Here is a 23568-nt window from a genome sequence, read left to right as displayed (position 1 = left end):
CCTTGCCATTTGTGCAATGGATTAAATATCAAAAAGTCAGCAACATATACAGGTGCATTTCAAAGTGCAGTGATGAAGACACATGACGAGATTTTTATAGGTATCTACACCTTCTTCTCTTCTTATTCTGTCTTCTTCTATAATAACTAAAATTGGAGTATCTATGTGCCTTATGCCTATTAAAAATACACTGAAATAACCACATTTTGCCAAAATATTAAAAAAAATGTTTGTCTGTCTGTCTTATTGTTCTGGCTTATCTCTGAAATAGCTGGACTGATTTTGATATATTTTTATTTAAAAAATATATTTTTTTATTTTTATTTTAAAATTGTGTTGGAAGTCGTAATTCTACGCGAACGAAGTAGCGGCCAACACCTAGTTAATTAACAAAAGTGATATAGGCATTCAGCCTAAAATAAGGTCTCTAAAATTAATACATTGGTTTACACTATCAAACATTAGCAATTATGTTTATCTTATCTAAGTATGTAAGTAGAGTTAAGGCGACCATCTGCAATCTGGATGTAGGTACAGTTACTCGTATAATCTCGTCATGCAATGCTACAGTGAATAGGTCGTAAAGTAACGCATTTTAATTATGTACAATTACAATTGTTCTTTGGCCAACTCCATAACGTGGCTATTGTTACTCCTTACTCTTACATGACTTATATTTACGGGTATTTAAAAGCATTAAATAATGTAAAATAATACAATGTTAGTATCTATATAGTTTACAGCTATGGTTTTAAGCTACACTTTGGAACGAGCACCTAGCTTTACTGACAGATAGGCTAACAGACTATTACTATAGGTACTAATATAATTATTTATTTGTTGACATTTTAAAAGTACCTAAGTATATGGTTTAATTGACACTCGAAACACCAGAGGTATTACAATTGAGTTGCGGGCTTTCGGAGTTCATGTATTTCAGGATTGTTGGGAATTTGGGGATTGGTGAGCTTAGGGAGGGGGGTAATTGGGCTTCCAGGAACCTCACTCACAAGATGATAAAACGCAAGTCATACGTGGGTGTATGAAACAAATAAGTATATTTAAAGTTAAATTACATACACTGCGTAACTTTGATATGTATAATTTATTAACGAGATTTCTCAAAAGCGAGCGATGACATTAATTAATTCAAAGTCACAAAGCAATAATAAACAATGCGTACACAGTAATAAATAGCTTGAGTTTCTACTCTTACAATAGTTTTTAACTCATTTCTACAATAATAATTAGAATATTAAACTCTTCAGCTGATTTTAAATATCACTTCTGAATAGCAATTAGTTTTGAATTTTGAAAGCTAAATAGATTGTTTCAGTAGACTTTTGAAGTTCACAAGTGAATTCTCATAAGTACTTAATAATATAATGAATTTATCTATATTTATTGTAATACACGTGTTTATATTTTTAAAACAAAATGTCATAAGTAAACTATTTATGGGTGTGGAGACCTTTAGCACATATGAAATGATAACACCAATTCAACATTTATCTTTCTGGGTCCTATTTAACAGCTTTTTTTCGGAAAAAAAATTGAATTAATTTAGGCGGACTCCGCGAAAATTACTTCGCCTTGGAAATATTTTTTCTTTTATAAGAACCTTCATCTAACAGTACTATCGAAATTGGTTCAGCTGTTTTTGAGATTTGCGCTTAACAACACATTGAGCGATTCATTTTTATATTATGGATGAAAACGCTTATTGAGTAGCAATTCAATTTGTAACCAGTGGACAAATAAAGTAATTGGATGATAAATAAATTAGAACATTATGTCATTAAAACGTAGCCATATGATTAAATAAATACATATCATAAACACACAAATTGAATTTGTATCAGACTTCAAATTCAGAACACAATAATTTTATTCACTTGTCTAATAATTTTCACAAATAAAGCAACATTAGTTTGCTCATAACATATTTAGGTAGTGGGGTATATAATTGAATTATTATTTATTATTACTCCAATTTTCCGTATTGATATTTTTTACTTGGCAATTTTGCATAATCATGATTTGCGTAAATTGTATATTACAATCAAACAATTTTTTAGTGTTAATGTGAATAACACGATTACAGTTAAGTTAGGTGTTACCATTCTGACACACCCACTCCATATGTCTGTACAATCTGTTTATTTATAAAGTGTTTATATTTTTTCACTGCATAGGTAGATGTACAATGGTGGTCACATGCGCTTGACCACCACTAAACTATTAATTATAAATGAGATTTAAAAAATTGTGCTAAACTGGCACATATCAGATATGTGCCAGTTTAGCACAATGTACTACACTTTAAAATACTAATATACAACATTTGCCTGAAACAGTATCGTTTCACCAGGAAAAAAATGCATTAAAAATTAAAACATACTGTTTCAACTTTATCTCGCCTTCTCGGTAAGTGGAATAACGATAACAGTTGTTAATTTTATCAGTTTACTATTACAGTATTACACACGAGTTATTCATTGGTTTTGGAGTGGAATGACCAAGTGGACTAAGCAACAGAGTCTTATATATTCATCGAAATGTCAAGACCATACTCTTTGCTTCGTTGCATGTCCACTGCTAAACATAGGTCTCAGCCCAATGACTTCTTGGGTGCTTTTCCACCAGAGATGTGCTATGATATGTAGCTGTGGATGCGTTTGGTTTCTAGCCATCATATTCATTGGTACACATAGCATAGCACTGGTGGAAACGGACTCAGTTAAGCTACGTTTTTGTATGGAAAGATGTGTGCTATGGAGGTGTGCTGTAGATAGCTTCCCTGTTATCGATACATCGCATAATCGAGTTGCGCATCTTCGTAGCATAGCTATATAGTACATCCCTGGTTGAAAAACACCTTTAAGTCGGTCAGTTGGAACATTGACAAATGCTTATTATTTGCTAATAAATAAAAAAAAACAGGACTTGTACTGCCTTAAAACTTTTAACAATACTTTACTCGATTCCGAGATCAAATCCAACACACCAAAATCAACAAGCGCATTTGCACCACTACTCGCCAAAAAGCTAATTAAAATACTGACCTCATTCAATAACCGAGTCAATTAAAACGATAAATATGCAAAACGTTGCTGAAGTAATGAAATCTATTTTCGAACAGCTAGATGTACGAGTACGTACGCGAAAATCAACGAGACTCATACATACATACATATCATGACTGTATGCACACATTTAAAGTCGCCATAGTCATAACAAACTAAAATTGCTAGACATTTACGAAAGTGAATAGAAGATGGTTTTTTTTTTAATAAATGTTTTCTGTACTATGATTTGTCTGAGGTTTTCGATATACGAAAGATGTAAAGTGTTCCTTTGAGTCTACAAGATAGTATTGCACAATATATGTACTAACATATTTTAGACGGGATGATTTAAAGATGATGCTACTGGTTTAAACTGGCTACAAAGAGCGAGTGGAGGACTAAATAATCGTTGCCTCACACTAGAATTTTCCGATATGTCGTGGGTGCGTTTACAAACATACAACAATTTATTAATCACACAAAGAGTTGTTCCGTACGGAAATCTAACCCACTACACGTTGCATGGCAGACGTTTGCCCAGCAACCGCGCCAACCGTGCAGATAGGAGATAAGTGCTAAAGCAGAAGAATAGTACCTAAATAGTGAAGAAAAGTCATTGGAAAATGGCTTTATACTCGTATAACTAAATACATTGTGTAATTAGTAGATAAAATTACTGAAATTCCAAGTTAGGAATAATGTAAAACATTGACGAGCTCAGAATTTTCTAACATGTAGCTACAATTACTACGTGATTCCAATTTTCTATCTAACATGTAGCTACAATTAGTACGTGGTTCAAATTAGAAATTGATTTTGTTCAAGGTACAGGAGCCAAGGTTTAAAATAGGGTTTTCTCTGACCTTAATACACAAACCAAGGTTATTGTATTCAGTGTCCTTATAAGTTATTACTGTTATAGTTAATAGACTTTCTAGAATTTTCCTCGATATAAGCACTTTTCCGAAACCTGTTTCATAACTTTATGAAGAAAAATCTTTTAATAATTACGTCCTTTAAAACCCAATAACATTTTACTAGTACTTAGTATAAACATTACTTTAGAACAATTTCCCAGAAAATGTATTTAAAGACTTGAGACACTTCAGAGCGCACGTTTAGGTAAGTGACGCCCATCTCGACACCACTGGAGTTGTACATGTACATGATTCATGCATTTGTAGTAAATTGTGACGTCATTGTGTTATACCTAGGTAGTTCTATTCATATAGAATTTTCCTCTACAAACTGTAATAAAATAAAAACATAAATGGACTATTGCTGTCAGACTGAACCAATATCTAATTTACGAGCAATGTTGACATGTTTTTCCATTGATGGAATACACAATTAGCTATTAAAAAAACTCAAACACGACTACATGAATACGTCCAATGGAAAGTTGTTTTTAATATCGTGATTCTTATCATATCTTAGTTGTAAACAAACCCAAAAGATGTTTAAAATTTATAGGTACAATAACTTCATAAGTTAAACACATTCTTTTTATCTGAAAAGAGTAATAATTTTTCATGTAGACAAGTTTTAGTATTACCTAATTCCATCATCTTTAGGAGTGATGTAAGAAGGTCATGTAAATGTTTATGATAGGTAATGTTTACTTATTGCAATCTTTGATGTTTCGTCAAGGTTACCATTCGACTATGACCGTTGAGCTCCGACCGTCCGGCGAAGCGTTACACCCGGTTGTTTAGTATAACAACCCGTTTCTTGCCTTTTGTCAGTTCCTTATTACTGAATTACAGACACCTGAGAAGGTCAAAGTCAAGTGGTTGAAAAAGGCTTATTCAATATGCCCTTGCATTCCACGCGATTTGTTCGAAAATTCCTCTAGATTCCTGATGGCTCTATTTTTTATAAAAGAAGGAATCAATTCAGTTGTAATAGGTAACATATTTATTACTTACGTGACACGTAAGTACTTACGGGACTTACGACGTGACGTCGACTTTTTTTTTAGTCATGGTCGTCCCGCTGCCTGGAAAAGGCCTCCCTACCCTCCTTCCACTCCTCTCTGTTTAAAGCTTTTAGAGACAATGTTATATTAAAATTATTAAATTTTGATGTTCTTTGAGTAACCGATGAGATTTTAAATAACCAGTTTTTTAATTATTCAGTTTTGTATATCAATAAATGGTATAAATAACAAGGAAATAGTCTCTCAGAGATATCATATGCCAACATTTGATATCTGAGCTTATCTATCAAGCGTACTAGAATTTATAACAGCGGTTTATTGTAACGATATTATGATTAAAGTTACAATACTATGCAATCAAAATAATGCCTTATTACCTATTTGATAAAATCCGTTCTTATTATAACTTTCGTGAGACATACTAAATTAATTACTATGATGTAACTGTTTGACGAGGAACTCGAATAGTTTCAAGCAATTCTAGAGGCTCATATTCATGAGCAGCATTCCGTGACATAAATGAGAAATTTGCGCATAGCGATATATATTTAGCGATGCATTTTTGTATTATAGAAGATTAGTTATAGTTATGATTAAGATTTATCTTAATTCAAAAACATAAATTGTATAACCTCGTGATATATGTGTAGTTTTGTATACTTTTTTTTTCTAAGTAAAATAAAACTGAAACAGATTTTACACGAAGTTATCACTCTGTTCTGATAACATATTTTTATTGTTGTTATTTTCTTTTTCTCTTCTCATAAAACCTAATCTACTTAAGTTATAAGTTACCTAACCTGACTCCAAGCTTAAGTTTTCCTCGAAGTAACCATGATTACTATACCTAGAAAAATATTATGTTCTAGTTCACTTCAGTTTCAGACATTCTCAGTAATTTGATATTAGAGTATTTTTGTACCTACTTATAAAAGATAATATAACAATAATTATTATTACTTCAATATTAAGCTGGTACACAAAAGTTCGGGTAAAAAAATATTTCACGTCAAAGAGAAGACTTCCCATATTTGAATATACATTTCTTATCAGCCCTTTATTCCTCGAAAGATATGTTCCTAGAGGTTTACATATTAAAATGTCAACAATTTTGTATTATCTATAATATAAAAATAAGTCGGGTTTTTCTTCCTGACGCTATAACTCCAGAATGCACGAACCGAATTCCACAGTTTTGCATTCGTTGGGAAGGTCTCGGGCTCCGTGAGATTTATAGCAAAGAAAATTCAGGAAAAAATATGAGAAAATCAGGAAAACATGGAAAATCATTGGTGGTTTGCTAGTTATTATGCTAAAAATTCTTACATACATACATAACCTCACGCCTGTATCCCCTGGGGTTAGGCAGAGACAATGGAACGCCAATTGCTACTTATCTTACATATTTCTTGCTCTTATGAACAGTCATCTGTCTTTTCATGCATGCTCGTTTATTTCGGATACTTTTAATTTGGCCTTGCTTTAATAAATCACCAATCTGGTCGCTATATGTCCGTCTATGGCGCACTCTACCGACAGTTCCATTCATATCGCCCTTGTATACTTCTTTCGTAAATCTGCTTTCATCCATCGTCTTTACATGTCCAAACCATCGTTTTTAATCTCCTATTTATGGTAAAAGTGCCATATTGTGAGTTTGTGACAAGCCAGGGTTACCTTTATTGGATTTATTGGGTCAGATAAAATATAAATAGAGTTTAGCCTTTTATAACTAACTTAAGGATTAGACCTTTCTTTGCCACTATACTATACAATAAATAGGATTTCGTACAAAAAATAAACTCTACAAACAATCCTTTATAAAAGTGTAGTAGGACTTCAGTTGAACGAGGCTAAACAATCGACCCTAATGGCTTTACCGTGATGACGTCAGCACATTCATAAGTACGGATTGGTAACTTGATATATCAGATCTATTCAGTAGATGACGGTATCAAAACGTGTGGGTTGTATGTAAGTACTATCGACGGATTTCTATTATGACCTAGGTACTAGGCTTGTTTTCCTGTAGACATTTCAATACTTTTAGGTTGACATTTGTTTAAATATATTCCATGATGAGTCAAGTTCAACGTTGCCTCACTCTAGGATTTTCTCCTGTTTCGTGAGTGCGTTTACAAACATACAAGTTAACATACACACCACCCCCAGACCAAAAATAACAATTTGTGGATAACACAAAGTGTTGCTCCGTGCGGAATTTAACCCGCTACGCGTTGCGCGGCAGCTGGTTGCCTAGCCACTGCGCCAACGGTACAGTAAATTTTGGCTTTCGGAACGATTTTTAAATAAAGTAGGTCGTTATAAAATTTTGTCGATTGTACTTAAAGTAGCATGTGGTGGACGGAATTGTAAGACTATCCGTCATTGTAAGTTGATATGTTTTTTACGAGAGCTTAGCTAACGATGCGAAGTCAAGTTATATTAGACTTTTATAGCATTTTTCTGACAGGTTTTAAAGAAATTAAGTTCAAAATAAGATCCTTATGAAATATCTTATCTTATAAGATAATATGTAAATAAATATACAAATAGATAATAAAGCTTTCAGTATAAGTGTGTGTGCTATTTTATGGGCAAGTTTTTGGAGACAGAATGATAAAATTCTTTAAAGCAGTAGGAATGCTAACAATTAATTTTAAATTACTTATACATTTGTATAGCCTTATAATTTCAATAAAAAGCTCATAATATATGTATATTTATCATCTTCATCATTAACATAAATTAGAATTAAAACGCTACAAATGAGAAACATCTAATTTGAAGTACTTATCATGGGAAAAATAGTTATTCAAATTGATAACAATGTTCATCCAAGTGTTATAAAACAGCTGTTCGTTATTGTACATTATAATACGTAAATAACTGTAATAAAAGTGTAATATATTATGTTAATAGACTCGCCCCCTCTTCTTTAATTAGACTTCCTCGCTTCGTTGGTCTTTAGAAATGATAATGACTATTAAGACTATCTAACTGTACTTGCTTCGGCAGTACATATACTAAAATTGGAAAGACTATCTAACTGACAAGGGGTTTTTGGATTGATATCTACGTTGGCCAAAATAGGTATTAGTAAGTATAAACTAATGATAAGTAATAATATATGAACTAGGCGCCGCGTCTGCGCACACTGCTCATGATGAAGAGTCCCTCTGTGACTCGAAACTAGTAGAGCTTTTCTCCATTAATAATAGGTGAGTAAACCGTGATTTTTAGTTAATTTAGCATGTTTCACAATAGTTATTATAAAAAAAGAGAATATTATAGCTATAATAATTATCGTTTCGCATTCTTATTACATGTGATTGATAACATAAATGGCGAAAAGTAAGTGTCACGTGTAACTTTGCCTAAATGTTTGACAAAAAAGTTGTTATGTTATGTTAGTTAGCAACATGGCGGCTATACTATGTTGTTCTTGTTTTAGCAAGGACGACAACCTCGGATTTTTTTCGATATATAGATTATAAGATTCTCTGGAAATTGGTTGTAAGCTTGGCTCATATAGCATGAAATGTAATGTTATACAGGTGAATTGAGATCTATTGATAAAAATCCAACAAAGAAATCCTTCGTTACTCGTCATTAGGCAATTGAAAGATTGCTCAAACTGAATTACTCGTTTTGGAAAATGCATTATTAGATTTTTCCGAAATGAAATGAAATGAAATGAAATGAGATTAAGTGAAATGAAATGATATTTATTTATTTGCAAGAATTGTAGTAAATTACATGTGGTATATTATTTTATTTAAAAATTTAGTCCATTATAATTCTGAATTTAATAATTATTGTAAGTCAAAAAATCTTATAGAATCAATTAGGACCGTTTGTCAATTTATATACCATTAAAAATTAAAATTGTTATATAACTCTTTAAAATTAAGATACTCAGATGTTATTTATAGGAATGTAAAACATATACATATTTATGTTGATACTAGAACAAAGTCCTAGGCGAAAGCTCGAAACAATTAAAAAGAATCACAGTTAATGATCATACTTTACAAATACTAGAAAAGATTGTACACACAAAGCTTCCTACATGTCTACAGCGTCAATAAACAGAGAAACGAGATGGATATTAATTAGTACGGCCTTGACTGAGGTCATACTAGACCAACGCAAGGATGACTCACAATTGTACACATCGAACTATACAGAACCAGTTTATAATGGTCTCGCTTTATATGATCCTTTAACACATTCAGCGATCTAGTTATACTAGTTTCTAATAGCGTGATGTGTAGTCATATGTACATACAATAGACACAGACGGTCGCGGTCCTAAAAGTGAGAATATAAAGCATTCATTTGTTATAGGACGTGGAAAATTTTCGTTATTTGTCATAGTCACTGTATGTTATTATGTTCCTACCAATTTTCATTATAAAAGCCCCTTTTGTAGACACTTTCTATGCTGATAATGTTAGATAAATCAGTTTGGGTTGTAGTTTACCAAATTGAACTGCTAGAGGATACATTTTGAACGTCTAATTTCTAATAGGATATTTGTCTATTAGGGGGAAAATATTACTAAATTATTTTCGACAAAATTTGTCTGTAATAAAGATGTCCAATTCAAAAACAGACCAGAAACTTTTGTTTGCGTGTATATTTAATTGAATAAGATAATATCTGGAAATACAAGCACTATTTTTCTTCAGAAAAGTGTAAGCCAAAAGAGTTAAATAGACAGATAAAAATATACATGTATCTACACAATTTATAACTGTATGGCATAAGTAGGTATTTCATTGAAGAATTATTCACAGTAGGCAATATTACATCATTACACAAAAAGTTATTTATTACACTCATATATTAACATTTATTTACTCTGTAAAGTTTACGACCATTCGGAATTAATATTTTTAAACATTCTTTCGAGAACTTTTCCCTACTAATATTCACCAATTACCAGTAAATGAGACTTAATGAATGATCTATATTTCGCCTGTATTATACAATGACATAACGTACAATCATTAAAATAGTCAGAGCAAATTTTGGAAGCGTATGTAAAAGGTAATTTACATACATTAAAATATTTCTCGTTAAATAAATATGGAATAACTATTGATAAACAACCATTTAAGAAAGATCGACTTGTGTAATTTTGAAACTATTTTAACATTTATTACAAAAACAAATTCGTCACGACCGGTTTGCATGTGGACTTTGGTCGGAAGCTTATTTTTAGTAATCGCATACATTCCACTTATTTACACGCGAAAAAATGATATGTAAAACTTTTGAATATCTCATTCTAGATTTGAGATTCAGATGAACTATATTTTGGTCTATATTGTTTGTGTAATAAAGTTTGTGTTTGTTTGTTTAAAAGCGTTAATCCTTTTAATCGGTTATCATTTCGCTATGATAGTTATCAATAGAATAGTGGTAGGTTCTGACAGTTACAGTAAATTATAACATTTTAATAATACTAAGTCTTCCATCGCGTCTGTCTGTCTATTACCAATAAACTCAAAAGCTACTGAACATTTACAGAATTGCCTCACCCCTTATTAAATGGGACTTCTATCTCTGCCTACCCCTTCGGGGATAAAATGCGTGACGTTGCATAGTTAGAAAATATATTTTGATAAAATTTTGTTTGTTTGTGATATGGCGATATAAAGATGATGACAAAGCCCGTCTAGTTAGTTGTTTTAAAACGGTAACCGTTTTAGAAATAAATAGGTACAGTAGAACTCCAATTATCCGAATTAATGGGGACCGGGACCCATTCGGATAATCAAATATTCGGATAATCGGAATTTAAAAAAAAAAATGCCATTGAAGAGAATAAAAGCTACGTTTTGATATTGCACTATTTTTTTATTGAATTAAATTGCGGGGGGAAGTCAGTGTAGGCACAACGGCAAGTTAAGACAAGTCAAGTCAAGACTTGACGCGCAAACACTGGCATCGCGGGGGGGGGGGAATAATAGCGCACTTAGACTTTTTTGGACAATTTTTGTGATTCGGATAATCGGCGATTCGGATAGTCGGAGTTCGGATAATTGGAGTTCTACTGTACTAGGATTATGTTAAATATAAAATTGTGAACATAAGTATGTTCACACATAACGTATAACATCGTTTCCTGGTTCCCATATCATAGAATATCAGGAAGGATATATAATTAATTGCTTGTTAGCATTTTCCTGGAAATATGGAGTCTACTTATTTACACATATTAGATAATATTCCTATTATAGCTTATTATTTAATTACCTAATTTATTACACAGTCATAGAAATCAGTCTACCATTCGACATTTTTTATTTATTCGAAATAAGATGTCTGCTCGTTTACCAGCTACCTTAAAAAAAACGACCAGATGGATCACCTGACGGTCACAATTGCAACGCCAGAGAACTTATAAGTACATTAAGTATCTGCCGTTTAAGGGTTAGTCTTGAATAATTTTCTTCAAGGGCTAAAAGTCTAAGGGGACTTTTAATATTTAATAATTCCCTTTATATTATTTTAATCTTAGTAACTCAGGTTGGTAACATAATTTAATATTCGATTATTTCCTTTACATATTTTCAAATAATGATCAATTTCGAAGTATTATTATAAGTTAATTTCCTTAACAACGAGTTTAAGAACACTGAGCATATAACTTGAAGGGTTCTTTATTATAAGGAAAACATTTTGAAGGAGGAAACTGAACGATGACGTCACTGTAATTCCCTCCCAGTTTACCTTGAAAGACTTATTTAATATGGTTATGTCAGCTTAGTCAATGTGTGAATAAAGCAATACTTTTTAAACATTCCACACATGGCACAGATAACACTGAGTACCTATTGTTATCTACAATCTTAATTTGTATTCATTTCTAGGCTCAGACTGTGTGTAGGTAGACTAACTATCTGGGTTTTTCAATGAAGAGGAAAAAGTTAGGTTTTTATTACATTTTATATGTATTTTTTCCCATTTCTTGAGCTCTATTACAGGAGTATCTTTGGTAAAGTACTATTATTATCTAAATACATTAAAAGTAGAATTATACTAAAAAATATTATCAAACACAACAGTAGGTAAAAAAACTAGAGTTATAATAAAAACGCATTATTAAAGAATACATTTTTACCTTTTTATGTGATATTTAACCATATGATGATAGAAGAACTTTTAACCGATGAGCATTATGAAAAGGCTGTTGATGAAGCAAAAGAGGTATGTAAGATTCGTAGCAATTGGAGGTCCAATGTCTCTGTCTACCCCCATGGGAGAGAGGTGTGAAGTTATGTATGTATGATGATAGAAGAAATGAAAAGATATTTTAAAAGAACAAACTACATCTATCTCTAAATGCACAGTCCGCAACCTGCTCCAAATAATTTCAAAATACATCTCCTAGGCAGTCGTTCATCACGTTGGTAAATACAGAAAAATGTATGTCAACAACCTCTAAACTATTTGTATTGACGCGGGTACAAATTAAAAGACCCAAATACAATGACAAAATTAAGTACCTAGCACACAAAGATGAACAAATTCAACATATACAGTTAATTCATTACTTTACTCGCGTGTGGCCTTGAGCACCGTGTTACTATGCAATTTGGACATCAATGTGTCAGTGACTCCCTTCACACACACATTCATCTAATTAATTATGTAGTCACCGTGTCTGTTTGAAAAATATATTCTATCTTCTTATCAATAAAACTGTTTTTAATACGAGCAGGGTCTTACTGCTTGATGCGCCTCGACCCATATTATTTAACAAAATAAATATGAACGTTTGCATTGGTGATGGTGACGCGTGTATGTACAGACGTCAGAGCACTTAGTACGAGTTTGTTTTATGTTTAACGAGATCGAAACGAGAGCACGTTCGGTGCTCTTATTGGTAGGTTCATTCGTGCCGGCCAATCAGAGCGTCTTACACGCTCTCGTTTCGTTTTCGTTCAACGACGAATATTTAGGATAGGATTAGGGAAAGAAGATGACGACTAAAGAAAGAAAGAATAGTATGGAAAAGTGGATGATTGATGATAGAGCGACGAAAATTAAAACATATAATATCCGTAGGTAATTGTCTCAACAACAAGTAAAAACTAATAAGCTTCTTCTACTACAAGCACTTTGCAGAGAAAATTCCCCTACCACACTAATTTTCTTTCATAATCACATAACAATTTTAATAAATAGGCACTGAAAGTCTGAAGTCATGTTTTGCTTATAATTATACAATTATAGTGATGTTAAATCTTAGTGTTAGCCTAAGATAAATTATCCGCGTTTTATGGTACAGATAATGTTCCTTGTTACCATTTCATTTATACTTTTTTATGTATATACCTACATGTATACATGTGCAGTCATTATATGCCACGTGTAAAGATATAAAGCATTAGGTAAGTACTTTATCTAAACTGTATCTACAAAAAAATCTTCATACAATTTCTCACTTATTTTTACGTAAGCATCTTTAAATGTTTTCCTTCGTTTTGAGATAATTATTATTATATAAGAAAAATTATGTTCTTCAGCGATTTTCACTCTTGAATCATGCGAGAAAATTGGTGTAATTAGGCTTTAGCCTATCCTATAATTAAGTAGGTAATTCCATTAGTGTAGACAGTTCCATTTTTTTCGAGATAATGTTTTGATTACATGTAGTACTGAGCATCAAAACAGACTTAATAACTCTGAAAATTTCGAAAATCCCAACAGTAATTTTCTCAACAGATAATTATAGTTGTAACACACATTCACACACAACTGTTATGCATGCATGTGCAAAAAACGAGGCATCTTTCGTACACGTGACTTTACGCTATAGTATGTGAAGTTTAGTTTAATATGTTCTCTGCAATGACATCATTGGCTAGATTGTGTCATATTTATATTGATGCGCATCAAGGCCAGTATCCAATGAACGCTCCAGCGACGAGGGAGAAAGTATAAAGAGGGAAACTATGACGTCATACGCTTTTCTGATCAACACTCCATGCATAAGAATTAGGTTGTAGGCTTTTAGCGTTAATAGCCTACAAAATGGATATAGCTTGTCCTATTAATACATTTATTTATCTACCAATGTTACGAAGTGACCTTCAGCTATTGTAACAAACGTTTTGTATTTCAATTAGCAAGTTGCTGTCGTTGTGCTATTGAGAATAATCTTTCAACATTTTGTTTTGATTGTCTTTTGAACGGCTGTCAAACTATTTGGTGTTTTGATGAGCAGAAAATTGATTTTGTTAAAAATACAAAATGGATAATTGGTACAAATTATACATTGTAATTTTAAATGCTTCATTACTAATTAACATGAGTTAATTAAGGCAAGCAAGCAATAGTAAAAACGTATAAGCAGGCATTAACGCAATATCAATTAATCCGAGATAAATTATTCATTCAAAGCACGCATTTGAACATATTTTACGTCTCTGTCTTTTCTATACAAAAACATGAAATCTGACAAGAACAGGACTATGTTATGTTCTAAAATGCTATGTTCTAATAGAACACGTGCGTACGTTTTGTAGAATGTAGGTGTGGTTGTAATTTATGTGGTCAATGCCCTCACATACAACAGTTTTTACCATGAAGGGCGAGGAATAAAGTAATCACTTAGTGGAACAGCTGTTTTAGTTATTATCAAGTTTTGTTACATTCTTACATACGATATAAAATACAGTATAGAAAGTGGTACTTGATTTGAGCATTTTTATGTACAGTCAGCTAAATTATTTGGTCTGCACATAAAGAGATTCATTCACTATAGAGATTTGGCAGACAGACAGTTCCTAGCATCTTTGAAAAGCATTGCACAAACAAAACTTGATTTTCTTACCTGAACCTCTAGCCACAATTTGACACTTTTGACAGTTGTCAGTGTCAACACGGACGAGGGTCAAAATTTACGTCAATCTCATATAATTTAGTTTTCTACTCTCTTTGTAAACAAGCGCTAAATGGCATTTGGCTACACGCTTTGTATACCAAATAACGTGACTGACTGTACAAGAAGCAAACTTTAGAGGAGAATTGAATAGTTTTATTCTTGGGATAAGGACAGAAAGATGATGAGGATGAAAAGTTTAGTATTTATTCAAGTCTTTAGTCCTGAATCTATTTACGAAAGTTCTAGAATATTTACTAGTTCTAGAAAAACAGAACACTTGTCGAAAACTATTATACAATGGCTAATGATGCATGTCTAAAGTCCATTCAGTATCAATTTCGCTCATGGCTACTCTTTATTGATCATTTGACCTGGCAGGCTGGCAATATTGGCCAAATTACGTTAGGCACTTTTAAATATTGAATGCATGTTGTAACGACTGCTATAGCTTAGCATACTTACTAAATATTTTCAAGTAATAATTAAAACTTAAATTTAAACTTAGGTAGAGTTAATATTGCATGTCTCAAAGGTTGTCTCATATTACCTATCGCCTTTTAATTAAATTTAAAACATGCTTGGTCCTAGAATTTGTTCTCAGACACTGTACTTATACGGGCATTTTGCCAAGAATTGCTAGGATTTTTAGTTGACTGCGACCTTAGTGACCTTCATTAAAAAAATATGCAATGTTTCGACTGTAATTACTCTTACGTCAGTCAGTTGTAATTTAAAAAACTATTGATAACACTGAATTTGCTGATAAAGGACCTCATTAGTCGAATGTCAACTAACCTATTAGTTTTTACTGCAATAGCGTGTTCAGGGACGGTTAATCTATACAAAATGCATTTTTCTGCATACTCATTGCCTTCAGTAGTAAAAATTATGTATTTTCTAGTTAGGTGTAATATTTAAATAGGGTTGATGACTAATTTTTATTTTATTGTCCGTCTTGTAGATTATTTTCAAATATTTTATCCCATCAAAAACATCCTGTAAAAAACCCAAGTCTCGCAGCTCAGTCTTTCTACCGTCAAAAGTTGTGAGATTCATGTAATACCAAGTCGGTTAATCTATTTAGTGTCTACTTGAAGGACCTTCTGTCTTAAGTTATTATCATGCCAATATTAAAAATATTTAACGTTTTAAACAAATAGATCGACTTGGACATCGCTTGATTTGATTATTAGTATGTATCACACTACACAGCACGACGGGCCAGCGACCAACAGGAACGAGAGTTTCAATCGCGTGAGGCGCGACTGCGCGAGAGACTAAAGAATCTAATATAATATTGTAATATTCATTTTGTTTTCATGCGATGTCCAAGTCGATCTATTTGTTTAAAACGTTAAATATTTTTAATATTGGCATGATAATAACTTATGTAATAACTTAAGACAGAAGGTCCTTCAAGTAGACACTAAATAGATTAACCGACTTGGTATTACATGAATCTCACAACTTTTGACGGTAGAAAGACTGAGCTGCGAGACTTGGGTTTTTTACAGGATGTTTTTGATGGGATCTCACTTCTTTTTGTAGAGCCTTTCTTTTTGTATTAAATTTATAACCACCACCAACCACCAACTGCATAAATAACTTTGTAATCCCATATATTTATATGGGATTACAAAGTTATTGATGCAGTTGGTGTATTTGGAAAACTGGACCGAAATTACAAAATATTTAAGTTTTCCCATGATTAAGACACTAAACTCTATATGTATTCCAAATATGAAGCTTCTAAGTCTGCTAGAAGTGCCTTGGACTTTTGATGATCGGTGAGTCAGTGAGTGACAAAATTTAGAAACTTTAACAAGTTGTCATTCTTAAACTACTGGTTCAAATTGACTGAAATTTTAAATATTCCGTGTTTATACAATGCCGGATTAGTTACTGAAGATTCAGGTTTCTTGCTTTATCCACAACCGAATTATAGGGGGTCGAAAAAGGCCCGAATTGCTTCGAGAAAAGGATGGTACGGCCGTGCCGCTTTTTTTTGCTCGACTTGGCGGGGCACTGCCGTGCCCCCAGATATGTACGTATTTTTTACTTTCTTACGGAAACAAATACTTTCGAAGATAGAAAACGAAATAGAAATCATTTATTTGTAAAAAATGTAGGTTCAAGGTATAGGATATATCGATTTGAATTTTATTTTATTTTTATATTGATTATATCGCATGACGTCATTTCTAGCTACATTTTATACGTAGAAATGACGTATTTACTCTCACTCCTAAACTTTGAATCGTTTTATCTAGGTATTGTTATCTTATATGACAAAATAAAAAAATACGTGTCTAATATTTTTTCATTACCTAACTGACGGACTAATTCGATTTTTAATTTTCATACCCCGTCATCATCCCTGTTGTTCTACTAATCATGATTTTTCTTAATTAGTCCAATACCTATATAATTTCTATGCTGTAATTTATCTTTTGATATCCCCAGTGTCATCCCTGTTTATTAGTGAAAATTATACCTACCTATCTATATGAAATCTGTGTGGTAATTTTTCAGTTCATCGCGTCTGAAACGATGGACACACAAAGGCCAATGAACGTATAAAGTCACTCAATTTATGTTACCTCTAGGACCTGACTAAGTTATTAGTAGCAAATCTTTGTTATTGTTGTTGCCATTTTTTTATTCTTCTCTTAGCAAAAATCCATTGTATTCTACGTTTTTTTATTAATTCGACAAAAACTAATGCTTGACTACAATCCCACCTGATGGTAAGTAGTGATGTAATCGTATATATTATAACTTTTGTAAGACTGAGATATAGATACTAAATTAATTATTGATTTTTTGACTTACTCACGTTACTGTTTAACGAGGAACACGACTAGTTAGACCCACGTCTGTCGCTGCGTCTTGTGCCGCGGAATGCTGCTCTTGAATATGAGCCTATAGAATGGCTCGAAACTAGTCGAGTTCCTCGTCAAACAATTATGCGCATAAGCGAAAAACATAACATTGTAGTCTATTGTTACCATCCACGTTTTATTTCTAAATATTTATAGAATAGGTATGAAGATGTTAGAATTGAAAGAGACATCAAATATTTTAAAAATTCCGGGTGGCTTTATAAAAAAATTAAAATATATAAAACCTAAATATGTAAAGTAAAAGTGTTGTGAATAAAATTCTCGTAACAAACCTAACACCTGTTACAAAATTGTACCAACAGTTACCATTGCCCAACTATGGTGTAGGTTCCGCTACATGAATACATGGGTACATGAACAAGGGCACACTTTGGGGGGGGGGAGTCAGCCAATGGAGGAAAATCATCCAATGACTTCTTCCGCCTTGAGTGAGGCGAGAGGGAGTGTTTGGCTCCTTCTGACTAAAAACCGCCTAGTTCCGGAGCCTCGGTAATCGCTAGGTAGCCCGCAGCTTCGGGTCAGGCATTAGCCTTACTGGGCCCCATCTGTGGTGGTCTGATGACTCTTTGAGGCGTGCGGATCGCAACGCACCGTACGCATGAGTAACAAGGGCACGCCTATTGTTTAAAATATCTAATGTTAACAAATTGTTAGCAAACAAGCACAGCACTTGTCATACGAACTAACAGCTGATTAGTTAGTAACGTACTTGACATGAGCACCTATGACACACATTCTGTCATAGTCATAGATATAATCGTACCTACATAAATTTACATAGGTATATTTTTATATACAAAATTTTCTACAATGGTAAATAGTAGCAAAGGTATAGTGTCTACAATCATTGGTAAGAGAACAATTATTGTAAAACTTTATGTCAGGTGTGTTATAATTATAATAATAAACACTTTTTTTATTACATATTATAATTTGATTATGTGCTTTCAAAGGACATATGACATAATGTCATGTCAAGAAATTACTCCGTAATTTAATCGTTATTATGTCTAATTTTCTTGATGTTTTTTTTTTATATGTAAGTGCTGGCATCTAATTGATTTGCTCCTTGTACTTAGAAATATTAATTTAATTATAACTTTCCTTTTGATTCAAGACTGTTGTAAACAAACAAAAATTCTGTGACTAAGACCATCATTCAATTGATATTCTTGATAGGTATGATTTTCTAAAGGATGGACCGAGGAGGATAATAGGTGTATGAAGTCCTTTCAGTCAACGTCACGTCAGCGTTGCAAGTTAGTCCTATGGAAAGACCTATAAGGAATGACTCATTAGTCATGTCAAAACATTACAAGTTACCTAGCTATTTACGGAAAATTCAGTATGTATTATTTCAAAACAATATAAGTTTTTAAACTGACATGGTCACTAGTAATATCATTAGAACTCAAGACGGGATATTTACCGTTCATCCATGATCATGGCGCTTGCAACAGTGCCGAAATATCGGAAACTTATTTCGAAATGTTTAATTTCGAATGATATTTCAAAACGATGTTTACAAGTATGTATACATCAATACTTAAATAATAAATAGCATAATATTATGTCCCGTTCCTTTGCAAAATCGATGTCAAAATTCCATAACGACATTTGGATAAGCACATTTACACGACAAGTATCAAGAACATCTCGAGTGAGGCCTAATTGCTGTCACATTCAAACATTTCGGTAACGACCAACTGCCTACATAATAATATACCATGAAGCGACATGTTGAGGGTAACTGTCCACGTTGCGTCATTTGACGAATGCATGCATCCTTCACAAACAATACGCGTCCTTGACAAATGCTTGCATTTTGCTTAGAACCAATGAAAACTGTTCACGAAGCGGCAACTTTAACACAACATGTCGCTCCACAAATGTTCCTAGTGAAGACGAGGCTTAAATCTGTCTATCGTTTTTGATGAATGCGTGCATTAGTCATATGACGCAACGTGGAGTAACTAGGCCTAACACTTTTTTCTCTAAAATAAGGATGGATGTTTGTATTAAAACCTTAAAATATCTTATATTATTCAGTTTGAAGTCATCAGATCTATTTTTTTTTTACTTACTTTGTCTTAATGTTACATTTCAGAACTGAGCAAAATTCCACCTGGTTCTGACTCTACCTTTTGGCCAACAAATACATAAATCCAAGATCTCAAATCTTCAAGACAGCTTTTTTAACTGATGATGTCCTATTTAAACCGTGATTTAAACGACGCAGTACAAAAACAAGTCAATTTAACTTTAGGGCCAAAGGGCCACCCATTGTGCACGCAGCGAGACAGCTGACGATTATAATCTTTATTGTAGAGGTCTATGACCCACATTCCTATGAAATAAAAATAAATTCTCCTATCTTTTAGGTCAGTTACCTATCAATATTAAGTAAGATAGGTCGGTTCTATCAATTTGATGATTCTCATTCAATTGATATCTTTAGGACAACAACAACAACATAACCTTATTTTCTATGTATTTTGTTAGAAATCGAAGTTCGTAGACGGATTTTTATCAGTTATGTGATAATTTGTCTACTGCCTATGGCTCATACACAATATATATTTGAAAATACAGAGAAGTTATTGAATATTGAGTAAATGCAACATCAACTTAAAAATATTTTTATAATAACTATCGTGAGACATACTTAACTACAACTAAAAATCACAGTTCACTCAACGTAAATTAATAGAGGAAAGCTCTACTAGTTTCGAGACTCTCTTCATTATGAGCAATGAATCGAAACTAGTAGAACTTTTCTCTATTAATTTACGTGAGTAAATCGTGGTTTGTAGTTAATCAGCATTAGAAATTAGAAAGCTAAAAAGATAGGCCACAACCACAAGACGTCCACTACTGAAGATAGGCTTAACAATCAATGAAATTAACTAACAACCACGAAACTCAATGAAAAACAAATCAAACAAACAAACAAACGAACATGTTACAAAACAGAAACGAAAACAACAACAAACATTCATAGTTTCGAAGTAACAAGTTCTATCAGACGTGAGAATCTCGTAACCATCGGTTGCGACATAAAAAGAGAAAGTTACTCAAATCCCACCTTTATGCGTTAATTCTAACGATCTCAGTGACCATGGAACGAACCTTACGAACAACCATTCGTAAAACTAGTCCCTATCAAATGTTTATGTTAGATAAAGAATGAGGTAGAACGCTATGATCTAAGTAAATTGGTGTATGTAAATGTTTAATGGATTTCGTTAGGATTGTAATGATATAATACAGTGTAGTTTGATTCTGATAGTGATGGCATAATCTCGACCGATAGGATTTTGGAGTTGTGGTCTAGAGATGAAACAGGTGTTACGTGAGTGAGTAATCATTTAATCAAGTTACCTAACTTATGTTTAAAAAACTTGGAAAGATAGACAAGCCTTTTTCAAGACTGATGTAACTCTTAGGCTGACATTTACTGGTTTAGTTAATATGCTACTAATGAATATACACTCGCCTACTTTTTAATTTATTACCGAAATATTCACCCGCCTACCAGCTGAGTAACTAACAATCCACTTTGCAATTCAAATTACTGTATTCCCACACAGAATCGAACCCCAAATCTGATGACAGAGAGATACAAAACGCAGACGCAACAGTTTTAAGTTAACTTCCATTTTACTAGTCCCTTCAAAATTGGTAAATAGATGGATGTAACTGAGATTTCTAGTAGGTATTTGTTTATTTACAAAATTAATTGTAAATAAACATTAAATATGACACACACACAAGTATTCTTGTACAACAATCTTATTGCTAACTTAGATGTGGGCAGTGGGCATAAAAAGTCCTTGACATACTACCTGAAAAGCGATGTCTCTGCTATTATTTACATTCACTGGTAACAGATAACAGCATTGACGGAAGAAACTGGTCCTTGAGCGATTCCGTGGCACTGGTGTTAACACAGATTCGACAAAAAATATTCGATCTAGAGCGACCTTGTCACTTTTCGCGCGCGACGAAATCCTAGGTTAATTCACGTTTACACAATCGGCGCGCAATTGTGCGGTTGTCGGGCACGTGGTGTGGTGGTGCGATACAGGCGGCGCGCGCGGCGTTCTATGGTGGACTGGTGGCACAACACCACGGATGGGATGGGGTCGGGGCCGACCAAACACTGCACTACCTACTTCCACTAGTATGTCTCCGCTACGACACTCACACGGACGATCATTCTAACGACAACTCTCGAGATATTTTTACTGCTCCACCAAACCGCACGAAAATATATTTCATTATGCATGCATTACGCAATTTGAATATTTCATTCTGAGTGTCTCACAGAGCTGAATTGTTACGATACAAATATTGACTTCAACCAAAACTGATGGAGATGCGATTAATCAACAGTTTCAAAATATTTATAGACATTATGAAAAGAAAAACATAACTGTATTGCAGATTACGGTTGAAAACTTCAAGGGTATTTTAGCAAGCTTTGTATTGGAATAAATTTTAGATGTTAGGTATTTAATTATAATATGTATTATTGTGAGACTTGTGGTGTAAGCTGGTCACACTTGAGTCGGAGTCGGCACGATGCGTCATCGTGGCGGCAGCGGGGCGCGACCCACGCGCCTAGCGACGCTCTTTTCGCCGGCCGGCGCGCGGCATCTAGCTCACCGAGTCATCGCACACACACTACTTGCGCTACGTAATTTTCCTCGCACGTGTTTGACACACTTTATTTTGGTGTTGACGAGCATTTAGATGCGGCGTTCTGACGTTTATGCGCGTCAAATTTATTTAAGTATCTGAAAACCACAATTTGTATATTTTATTGGACGACTGAAAATTGGCAGTGTGTCCTTCGGTAAAATATTCCAGATATTACCTACTTTCTTTGTTCTAAATTAAAACAACGCTTTGTACGACCTTCAGTTTTGTTTACCAAAGTCAGAACGTATTTTAACCGAATGACAACAAGAAGGTACTAAATTCACCAATGATTATTTGTACATGTGCCCCATCAGCCTTCGTAACCAATAAAAACTTTACTACGCTGAAATGTCCCATAGTAGCCTCGAACATTCCATTTCACCCCCGTAAGTCAATCTTAACCTATCAACGTCGTGTTAAATCTACAACAAAAAGGAATCATTTATTGGATCTGAATATATACAACCTTATTAAAGAGAAAGAGTAGCTTTAATTCATAACACAAATCACAATGCAAGAAAATACACGGGTTTTTACCTTGTTCTATGTTTAATTATCACGATACTACCGTATTTAAAATTACGGAAAATGAGAAATACTGTTGAACATAAAACCTTCATGCAGAATGGTCCTTCAAAAGAGATTATGTACCTACTCACATATCCACGTTTGGTATATATTTAGAAGAAACAAAGGAAGTAGAATAACTCTACAAACATGAGACAGCATCCCTCGGGCTTGTACTAAACACAATGACAAACGTTTTGGCTTTCCCGACAGTGCCCTGCTTGCACGTGCAAGTGAATACCTCGAGGCAAATACTAAACTAAGTCAGGTGACATAACAGATCTTTTTCCAGTTTCCATAATATAATCCAGTTATTCTAAAGTGCAGAGAAACATAAGTATACTCCACATTACGGATTTTGACTTAAAAGGTTATTTGTATCTCTACGGATTTCAATCACATCAGCCTGTCTCAATTGGAGTAACCATAATTCGATGGGACGGCAATCTGATCTGATTAAAGTGAGGTCAGATAGGACCAATA

At 33.3% G+C, this 23568-nt stretch overlaps 1 protein-coding gene across 1 annotated transcript in view; it reads right to left on the bottom strand.

Annotated features, from left to right (window-relative positions):
* LOC118264925 ((11Z)-hexadec-11-enoyl-CoA conjugase) overlaps positions 1 to 21966 on the bottom strand; it is a 49784-nt gene extending 27818 nt beyond the window's left edge. Inside the window, exon 1 of the mRNA XM_035577589.2 lies at positions 21660 to 21966. The gene's annotated coding sequence lies outside the window, so the exon portion shown is untranslated. The remainder of the gene's footprint in view (positions 1 to 21659) is intronic.
* Positions 21967 to 23568: the final 1602 nt, after the last annotated feature.

The sequence above is a fragment of the Spodoptera frugiperda genome, chromosome 28 (assembly GCF_023101765.2).
Source record: "Spodoptera frugiperda isolate SF20-4 chromosome 28, AGI-APGP_CSIRO_Sfru_2.0, whole genome shotgun sequence".
Taxonomy (NCBI): domain Eukaryota; kingdom Metazoa; phylum Arthropoda; class Insecta; order Lepidoptera; family Noctuidae; genus Spodoptera; species Spodoptera frugiperda.
Note: the sequence above shows the minus strand (reverse complement) of the source record. Positions and strands in the feature narration are given on the sequence as shown.